The sequence below is a fragment of the Alligator sinensis genome, unplaced genomic scaffold (assembly GCF_000455745.1).
Source record: "Alligator sinensis unplaced genomic scaffold, ASM45574v1 scaffold398_1, whole genome shotgun sequence".
Classification (NCBI taxonomy): domain Eukaryota; kingdom Metazoa; phylum Chordata; order Crocodylia; family Alligatoridae; genus Alligator; species Alligator sinensis.
This window is the reverse complement of record NW_005842708.1, coordinates 255269-265122: the sequence shown is the minus strand read 5'-3', so window position 1 is coordinate 265122 and position 9854 is coordinate 255269. Positions and strand designations below refer to the sequence as shown.

At 43.0% G+C, this 9854-nt stretch overlaps 1 protein-coding gene across 2 annotated transcripts in view; it reads left to right on the top strand.

The window, feature by feature from the left end:
* The first annotated feature begins 94 nt into the window (after window positions 1-94).
* The window catches only part of SOGA1 (suppressor of glucose, autophagy associated 1), a 109677-nt gene continuing 99917 nt past the window's right edge, over window positions 95-9854 (top strand). The window contains exon 1 of one of the 2 annotated variants that reach the window (XM_014524924.2): window positions 95-247. The gene's annotated coding sequence lies outside the window, so the exon portion shown is untranslated. The remainder of the gene's footprint in view (window positions 248-9854) is intronic. The other variant, XM_025216072.1, reaches the window with a different exon arrangement.

Here is a 9854-nt window from a genome sequence, read left to right as displayed (position 1 = left end):
CGGCCGGGCCAGGGCGGAGCCCCCGGCGCTCCTGGTCGGCAGGAGGGCCTGGCGCGGAGGCCGCGGGCGGAGCGGGCCCGTGCGGGTGCAGCCTGGAGGCGCCGTTGCCGCGGCAACGCCCCGCACATCCTTGGGGCCCGGGTTGCTGCGCTCGGTCCCGCTGCTGCGCCCTCCTGCCTGTGCCTGGTGCAGTCCTGGTGTGTGCCCACACCGTCTGGGCCCGCCATGCCTGGGTGAGCCAACACAGGTGCGTCCAGTCCTCTGGCACCACTCCCCTTGCACTGAGGGACCAGTTTTCCAAATTCTGCACTCTTCTGTTCCTTCGTCTTGTGCTGCTGACCTGGTGCCTCTGCTCCCTTCCGCCATCTCCCAGGCTTGCGTCTTTGCTGTCTTAACATGTTTTGAGACTGGCGATGAGCTGGTGCTTGGGGCCGGCATGCAGTGTCTTTCAGCTGCGGGAGCTGCTCTGATTGTCTTTTAAAGAAGAAGGATAGGACTGTTGAGGGGCAAGCATTTCCTATCCCTAAATCACTAAAATACATGGTTTTGCGTGAAGGTTTTCTGTGGCAGGTCTCTGACCTGGAGAACTGTATTATAAGCTTGGCCGTGTTTTGGAAAGCTCATTTTATATCTTGGCACTATTATTACTGGTGCCTCTGGTTGGAAGGCAGGCCCATTTTCAGGTACTGAGGCCAGAAGCTAGTAGATGTATTGCAAAATCAGTCCCAAAGGGAGCACCGTGCACAGGTAACATGCCTGCAGGTGCTTGCCGAGGCCCTTAACTGTAGTTCACAGCTGGTGTCCAAACCTTTGCCAGAATTGGCAGGAGCTTAAAGGCTTTGATTTACAATAAGCTGGAAAGATACAGATGAGAACCCTATGGAATTTGAGAATGTATTTGAAAATAGTTCCTTTGCTACAGCTTAAAGTATTACACACCAGATTTTCCCATGATCTTTCTGGTGACTGATGTGTATCGAGTAGGGATTAGGTAATTTATTAGGCCTGAGTAGTAGGACTAAATTGGACTGGCTAGCCAGTGTTAGGAATAGATGACCTCCTGAGGTCCCTTCCAACCCCGGTTTTCTATGAAAGGAGAGACTGATGGGGTGGAAGGGCCAGTGAAGTCTGGGACAAGGCTGTGGAGATGAGCTTGATCTTTGGTCTGCTTTGCCATCCCTGGGGCTGGAAGAGAGAATGTTGGATTTATTGTTGGACTGATTTCCTCCTGTTTGGGACTTCACTTTTCAGATTCATACTCTAGATTTCCCCCCATGGTGCTCTTTAGGCCTCTTCAGAAGTGTGAAACCAAATTGAGCAGAAGCTCTGGAGCTGTCTGCAGACTCTGGAGATCAGCACCCTGTCCGTTCCATTTGTGTCACACTGGAAGGGTTGTTTTGCAGTTGTAGAAGACAGGAGACTTCTATTTAAACTGAAAAGTTTAAATTCTGGAGGCTTTGTGAACTTGGGTCCCCATACTTCTTAGGGTCAAGCTAGAAGCTCTCCCTGATGCATGGATTGTTTTCAGGCCCCCCCGGGTAGTGCAGTTCCTGCATTTCTGAAGTTCTAATGGGCATGTAATACAGGTGTATTGCCCAGAGGAGGAGCTTATGAGTGGATGGGGCTGTGTACAGGTACCAGCATTTCTGATGACACCTATCTGACTTTGGAGTCTTCCTTATAAGCAGTGGATTTCAGAATTTTAATTTGTATTAAACGTGAACTTGTTGCTGCCAGGAGTGGTGCATTGCACTGCAGCTGATCAGAGACCAGAAACTGATGTCCATCTTTGCATTGAAAGTTACTAAGTTAATTTGCACTAGTGGTTAATACTGTGCTGGAGGGGGCTTGCTTATCTATCTTTCATCATCTTGACATTCCATCTTCATTGAAAGGAGGGCTTAGACTTGTAGATTTGGGCCAGAAATAACCATTATGATAATCTAGTCCACCCTCTTGCCTAGTGCAGGTGAGTGAACTCACTTAGGGCATGATGCATCAAGTCCCAAATTGCTGGCTGAGGTAGAATGTGAGGCTGGAAGCAACTCTCTTGACTTAAAAGTTCCTTTGTCCTTTGTATGTTGATAAATCATCACTGCCAGAGATGACTTATTTTCTAGGGCTTATAAAAGTAGCTGTAGACTGAATCCTTGATCTTTGGAGTGGGACAGATTTCACCCAATGGCACATTTGAAAGGAAGCCTCCTTCATCATGTTTACCTTCTGGTCCATTTCAGACTATAGGATTTAAAGTACTGTTATGTTTTCAGTATATACAGTTTATTTATGTATATCATCAAGGTATGATGTCTCCAGCAAAGTACAACTCATTAGACATTTGCCAGCTGGTTTTGTGCCCCTCCTTGGTCCTATTTATAAAAAGGATATATTTAGATGGGACAAACATGTTTTCTAATACCTTTTCCTTTGCAACCTAGAGGTCCCTTTTAACACTGTCATTATTTCATCGTGTTTTCTAACTGACTTTAAATGGAGGTTGCTGACTTTTGGGGCCTGGGACTTTATCTTTCTTGACTAAGTTGGGTTAAAGCTAGAGCTATTTAGATTCTTGCCCGCTTTAAATTTTGGGTGTTTGGACAGAGTGAGATTCAGAAGCAAAACATACCAGGGTTAGGTTTTCTAGAGCTGGCAACCTATGGCTGGATTCAGCCCACATTGCTGGGGCTTCAGCAGTGATTGGCAGTGGAGGCCTCAGCTGGGTGCTTGCCTGTGCTGTGGTTTAGCAGTAGGGAGCTTTCCATGGCACACAGCAACTAGGCAGTGGCTAGAAGCAATGTTAGGGAGTGGAGTAGTGGGGTGACAGCTGGGTCCAAATTGGGCTATTCCATTCTGCTGCTGCAAAGCATTGCCAGCTGATGTTCTAGAACATGCCAGTTCTCTTGCTCTGCCTCTAGGATCAGATGGATAATTTTTTGATATGGTGGGGTCGGGGTGGGGGGGGGAAGGGTTTGCACTAGAGGCTGAGAACAGTCCTGTGTGTATGTGAATGTATCCCTGCCTGTGCTACATAGGTCTAGAAACACCATGCAGTCTGTATATTTCAGTACAGATGATAGTTATTGATGCAGAAATCCCTTTACACCCAGATGCTGAATTGTCTTCTGCTTTCTGATCAGGAGAGTCAGAGGGAGTACTCAGTTGATCTCTCTCTAGCTCCTACTGTGGATACACAAGAGAACTGTGCTCTGTGTATCTGTCCTAGCACTCCCCAAGTACCAGGCTTTGATTAAAAACATTTCTCCAAAGAGGCTGCACAAGTCTCTTGGCTCAGATTGTGAGCCATCCAAGTGGAGGAACTGTGCCTTTAAGAGCCACAGGCTGTCTTTGTCCAGCAGTGCAAAGAACAGGAGCCCTGAGTCCCTGCTCAGCAGAATGGAAAATGTGAGATGTGATATGGCAGCAGCTGAAGAGGGATTTGGAGACAAAGACTTGGGGTCTAGAGATGTGGTTTGCGATGAGAGGTGGGGGAAAGCCTTCAGACTGATCTCTGCTCAGTGATAAAAGGCTTAGGCCTACAGACATTTAACAGATGGGATCAGAACTGCTACCACCCAGGGGTCCAAATCTAACATGCTCAGCCTCAATGCCCCTTCCCACTTGGATTTGGATTTTTTACCTTTCCATTTGTCCGAGCAGAAAGCTCAGGCTGGATTTTGGGGCATTCTATTTTACATGCTTACCTACTGGAATAGTAATGGGAACAACAAATACAAACTAAGTGAATCCTCAGAATGGGGAGAGGTCCCAAGATGTTGTTAGCTTCCTGTAGGTATGCCCCATTCCCAGCGTAAAGCCCAAGCTTTGTCCAATGAAGGACGGGTCACCAACATGCCAGGAGCCAGTGTTTGCTGCTAGTTTGCAGGATCAAGTCCATTCTACTCTCTTACAATACAGCATTGTGCTTTAGGAGACTGGAAGTCCCACCATGCAGTGCCCCATGCAGCAGCTAATCAAATCAAGGTAGACTGGTATTCTACTACCTTGCCCTCTCTGCAGATACAGGGACCTAGGAGCCATTTCACAGAATTCTGTTGGGTGGCTGCAGTCAGGCAAAGTCATGGTTATCATCAGTTACCTATGTTTTGGAGAGCAGCGTTGCTAGCTGTTGGTATGTGATCGGAATGCAGCATGTGATGAGAGGGACTTGGCAACTCCTTTTATTTTTGAAATGTTGCACATTTGATTTAGCATTGTTTTACAGCTAGGTTACATTGTGGCCTGACCCCCTGAAACTGCTCCAACGTATTTCACAGAGGTGAAAGAAACTATGCCAAGCTGCCACCAGTCTCTTGACTTTTACCCACAGAAATGAAAACCAAAACCATACAGTCTCTGTTTAGCATCAGAAAAGGGGCAATGTCTGGAATATTTGTCAAAGATTTTTGAAAGCAATTGGTAATTTTAGATGCCCAACTTGAGATGCCTTGAAGGGCACACAAGAGCTTCTGAGAATCGGGGCCTGAGAAATGCCTCAAGTGAACACCCAGATTCACCTGATTAGTTTTCAACATGTAGGCTTTGGATTCCTAGTGTAACATTCTCATTGATCTCAGTGGAGCTGGGATGCTACTTCCATCCTTTAGAACTAGAATTGATTATCCAGTGGAGGAGAATCTGGCAAGACAACATGAGCTAACAGGAATGAAGAGAATGAGCAGATAGGAGAGGGTGGCAGGAGGGGGTTGATCTCTCTTATTCTCACCCTTCCAAGTATCTCAGAAACACAAGCAAATCATGTATGCCTGAAGTGTAGTTCCCTTACTCTTTGCTCTGAGGCAGGTAATTTTGCATACTTCCTGAAGCAGTGGCAGTTGGCTGCCAGTGTCTGGCCATCTGACAGCCCAGTGTCTTGTAGCTTGTGAGAATCGAGTCCCTTCTGTGTACACCGGAGCTTTCTTCCCTCATTTGGGCAATCTCAGCATCTGAGGGGTTCTTCTGGAGGATTGCTCTTATGCTACCTGATTTAGAAGCCACTACATGACAGACGGTCTTTCTTTTAATTGGTACTCAGCAGCTCAGACAGACAGATGTGTTAAAATAAACCTTCCCTGCTAGAGGGACAGGGCTGAGGATTTTGGGTACTGGTTTCTCTTCTTTTGTCCCCATCCTCTTGTTTTTCCATTCTCTCATTTTCCTTTTGCATCTTGTCCATACTTACACTGAAAGCTCCTCAGTGCAGATATTCGCTTCTGGTATGTGAAAGTACAGTGCCCAGTATGCTGGGCCTTAGTCATTGTTTGGAGAACTGGGATGTGACTAAAGTTAGTAATAATAACTAAGGGACTACAATACTCATGAGAGACATAGTTTCCCCTTAACTCCGGGCTGCTGGAATTTTTTGTATTTGGCAGCATGAGGTTTGCTGTTCCTTTACACCCACTTTATCCTGGCTAGTGTAATTACACTTACTTTCTGTCTGATCCTTTTTGAATCATGTAAAGCTCTCTGTCTCAATATATCATGGCAGTAAGTCGCACAGAGCAGATACGGATTATAGCAAAATATATTGCTTTACTAGTTTCAGCTAGAGATGTGAAGGCCTGGAAAACCCCCGTTTTTTCCCGAGGACTTTTTTTTTGTTTTTTTCTGAAAAATTGGAAAATTTAATTTTTTGTGAAAAATTAAAATAACCCGTCTTATGAAATATTTTCTTTTAGAATGATGAATAAAATGTTTAAGACAAGGTGTTCATATATTTCTACCCTTTACTCCCCCAAAACATTTTCTAATGTAACTATGTAATAGGAAGACTTTTTATGTAAGACTATCTACAGTATCAGATCGTTACAATTCCTGCACACTGAGGAAAAGCAGTACAGTACAATTCTCAAATGCAAGAGCAAGATCCATTTCTGCCCCCAGGGGGCACTGCCATTTTCACAAGAGAAGGAACAAGGATTCAGAGCCTTCTCTGCTTGTGGACTTCCTCTGTTGTTGACTTTTGATCTAGAGGTTGGTGGATCTGCGCCTGTCCTCCCGACTAGGCCCCAAAGGACTTGGACTGGACTTTGGCAGTAGCATCCATTTGTTTCTGTAGAGATTAGAAACAAGGAACTTATTGCCGTGCTTGCTCAAAAACCTCAGGAGAGGAGACGGAGCAAGTCTAAAGGTTTTGGAGTTGGAAAGAACCTGCCTCCTCCTGGCCCTGTGACCTTGAGATCCACAGAAGTACAGAAGCAACACAAAGGAGCTGAAAGAAAGTATACTTCTTTATTGAAAGGTAAGAATTAAAATTTCTCTGAATTCAGGATATTAAACTATTTTAGCTGCATTAGTATATTTGCATAACATATGTGATTTCATAATTGAATTCCTACTAATCTGATGTTTTGTGACAAATCACCCAACCTTAGCAGTGAGGTGAGGCCTGTAGGGCCGAGAAGCTGTTCAGTTAACTCTGAGGAGGCCTCTCCTCTATCCATTACTAAATTTGTACATGCTGTAGCTTTGTGTTTACATATGCAAGCTAGCCACTAAATTACAATTTTTCTTTTTTCTCCCTCAGCAAAGTGGTGCGACCAACTTCTAGCATATGGAAGCATTTCTAAATTGCAAGTTATTCTGAGGGGAAAAAAAAAGTGATTTGCATATATGGTCAAATGAAATATGCATTTCCAAATGCTACTAGGATGGCCGAACATATCCTTGTATGTAAGAAGTGTCCTGCAGACATTAAAAAAATCTTTCATGGGTGTAAGTGAGGAGGAGGTAGATCATGATGATGAAAGTGCAAGTAGCTTTTTCCAGTGTTCTCGATCCAGAAGTCCTCCTACTGCTGCAGCTGCTGCTTCTTTTTGTTCTTCTATAACATCAGCATCACAAAGGGTTGTCCAATCAACATCCTCATGTAACCAAATGTTTCAACCAACTGTATACAAAAGACTCTCAATAGCTTTATTTGTAGACAAAATGACACCTGAAGTTCAGGGAAAAATTGACTAAGCTTTTGCAAGAGCAGTATATTCTTCTGAGATGCCATTGTCAATAATGGAAAATGCATACTGGCAGGAAGCTTTTAAATTACTAAGACTATCATAGTGTTTGCCCAGCAGACATTCTTTGAGCAAGTCTCTTTTAGAGTCAAAATATGAACATGTGATGCAATCTGTGCAAGGAAAAATCAATGAAGCACTGTCTTGCAGTACATACAGATGGATGGATAAATGTTCGGGGAGAAGGAATCATAAACTTTGTGATAACACCTCAACCAGTTTTTTACAGAAGCATTGAAACAGGAGAGAACAGGCATACTACAAAGTATATCAGTAGTAAAATATGTGAAGTCATACATAAGATTGGGAGTGATAAAGTATTTTTTTTGCTGACTGACAGTGCAAGTAACATGAAAGCAGCATGGGATGTTGGATAGATATTCACATATTACTGCAATAGGGTGTGCATCCCATGATATCATTAAGTTGGACACACTGCAAAAGGTCTATAGAAGAGCAAAATAAGTTATAAAACACGTAAAAGCTAGTCGGATTGTAGCTGCATTCTTTTAAGAAGAAGCAGGAAGAAAAGTATGCAAAGAATAAAATAGTGACACTCAAAACTCTGTAGCAAAGCTAGATGTGGTAGAGTGGTGATCTCATTTGAAAGGTTACTAAAAAACAAAGAAGCATTTCAAGAAACCATAATAATTGAAGATTTTAAAGTACCCAGAATTGTAAGGAACACTGTACTTGATGAGGATGTCTTCTGGTTTCAGCTGCAGAACTCCCTGAAGACTAAAGTCAGTTTCTTTAGCAGTCACTGAATCTGAATGAGAGTGCACTTTTGTTAGACATTCCTTACCAAATGGCCCAGATAAAAAACTATTTTTGAGAATCTAAGTGTATCTCTGCCTTCAAGTACAGAAGACAGAAAAATGAAAGACTTTATTAATAGTTGGGAAACATTTTGTTTCCAAGCAATTCATTGTGCTGCAAATCTCTTGGATCCAAGATTCAAAGGCAGAAATTTGACTGGATTACGAAACAAGCAACACACTTAGGACTTGATGTTGGAAAGGTACTTTCAAATGTTGCAGAATATAGAACATCTTCAGGTATTTGGTCCAGAAATGTAGTCTGGGACTCTGCCAAGCATATTCCTCCTGCAACATGGTGGCAAGGCCTTTGCACGACACAGCCTCTGACTCCTCTTGCTTCTCACCTGCTTCAGATTCTTCCATTTTCTGCAGATGTGAAAGAAACTGGTGTGTTTGGAAATGCTAAAAATAAACTAACGTGAAAGAGTAGAGAAGCTTGTCTCAATCCAGGCAAAACTTCAATTTTCAGAAGTCTGTGAAGATGATAAAAATGAAGGCTCGGAAGCGGAAACTGCTGATAGCGATAGCTCAGAAAATGAGACTGATTAAATAAAGTTTCATGTAGCAAAATTTGTATTCAATGAGTTCTGGTTTTTCTTTTTTCCTTTTTTTTCCTTGTCTCTTTTTGAGTGAAAATGAGTGTTTTCTGTATCTGCTTGACATTGTAGGGAGACTAAGTCCAGAATACATAAAAACTGCCATTGTTTTACTATAATATTGATAGTTTCTTCTATTTTTAACTTTAATTTTGCCTGCTTTTCATAAACTGGAAAAAACTAAGAGATGCTAGGTTCCTTAGAGTTCAGCAGCTTGTAGCTCCATTTATAACAAAAAGTAAAAACATTTTAAAGTAAATTCAATTAGTAGATTTGTAATTATTGTCTGAATAAGCTAAACTTTTACATTTCAGTAAATATACCAAGCATAAATTCATAGACTGTGAGGCTGGAAGGGACCTTGTAAGATCATTGGGTCCAGTCCCCTGCACCAAGCAGGAAAGATAACGGGGGGGGTCAGGTGACCTGAGCAAGGTGACTGTCTAGTCTCCTCTTGAAGATTTCTAGGGTAGGTGATTGTGCCACCTGTGGAAGGAGCTTATTTCACAGTCACCCTGACTGTGAAGAAGTTTTATGATAATAAACTTGATAATTTTATGAGGAAACCAAGTTATGCATAATACATTTTATGTTCTTAAATTAGCAAAGTGAGTTTAGATCTGTAAAGGGTGCTAAAAAATAAGTATTGCATATATTTCAATTTTTCCCCAAATTTCCGTTTCTTTCAGACCCTCCACCCCCTGGAAAAAAGTTTGTTTTTTTCCAAGGCGTCAAAATTTATGGAAATTTTACATCTCTAGTTTTAGCTGTGTTTTATTCTTGCAAACATCTTAAACAGGTGTATAATTTTGCCTATATGAATAGTTTTGTGGACTTCAATAGGCTAAGGATTTCCTCCACAGATTTATGGCAGAACTTTTGTTGGCTTCAGCAGAGCCAGGAGTGTGTCTGCTCACATGAGTCAAGTCACATGCACACTGATGTGTTTTCAGGATTGGAACCCCAGTCTTTCCATGCCTGCCATCATTTTGTTGATGTCTCTGAACCTTTGCTGTTTAAATTCTTCCTCCTTGATATAGAGTGACCAGAACTGGGACAGTACATTTTAAGAATATAATCTTCTCAATATAATTCCTACCCTTTCTGGAGACACTTTAGGGCACAGACAGAAGAGCAGCTCCACACTATAACTCATAATGCTTTGCAGAAAGCATTCTGAGTTGCAAGGATCACCCAGACCACAGAAGTTCACTTTTGGGTCTTAGCGTGGGTGGTGGGGGGTGGAATGCAGCTGCTGGCTGCTGGCCTGCAGCCCCCTTTTCCAGTAGCAATGGCCCTTCCTCCCTTTCAGAATAGGAGCAGAGGGAGCTTGTTCTAGGGGTTCCCCAAGGTGAGGTGGAGGGGAGGAGGGGGCTCTAATCCACCCATGCCACCCTGCAGCCCCAGCGGAAAAAACCCGGGAC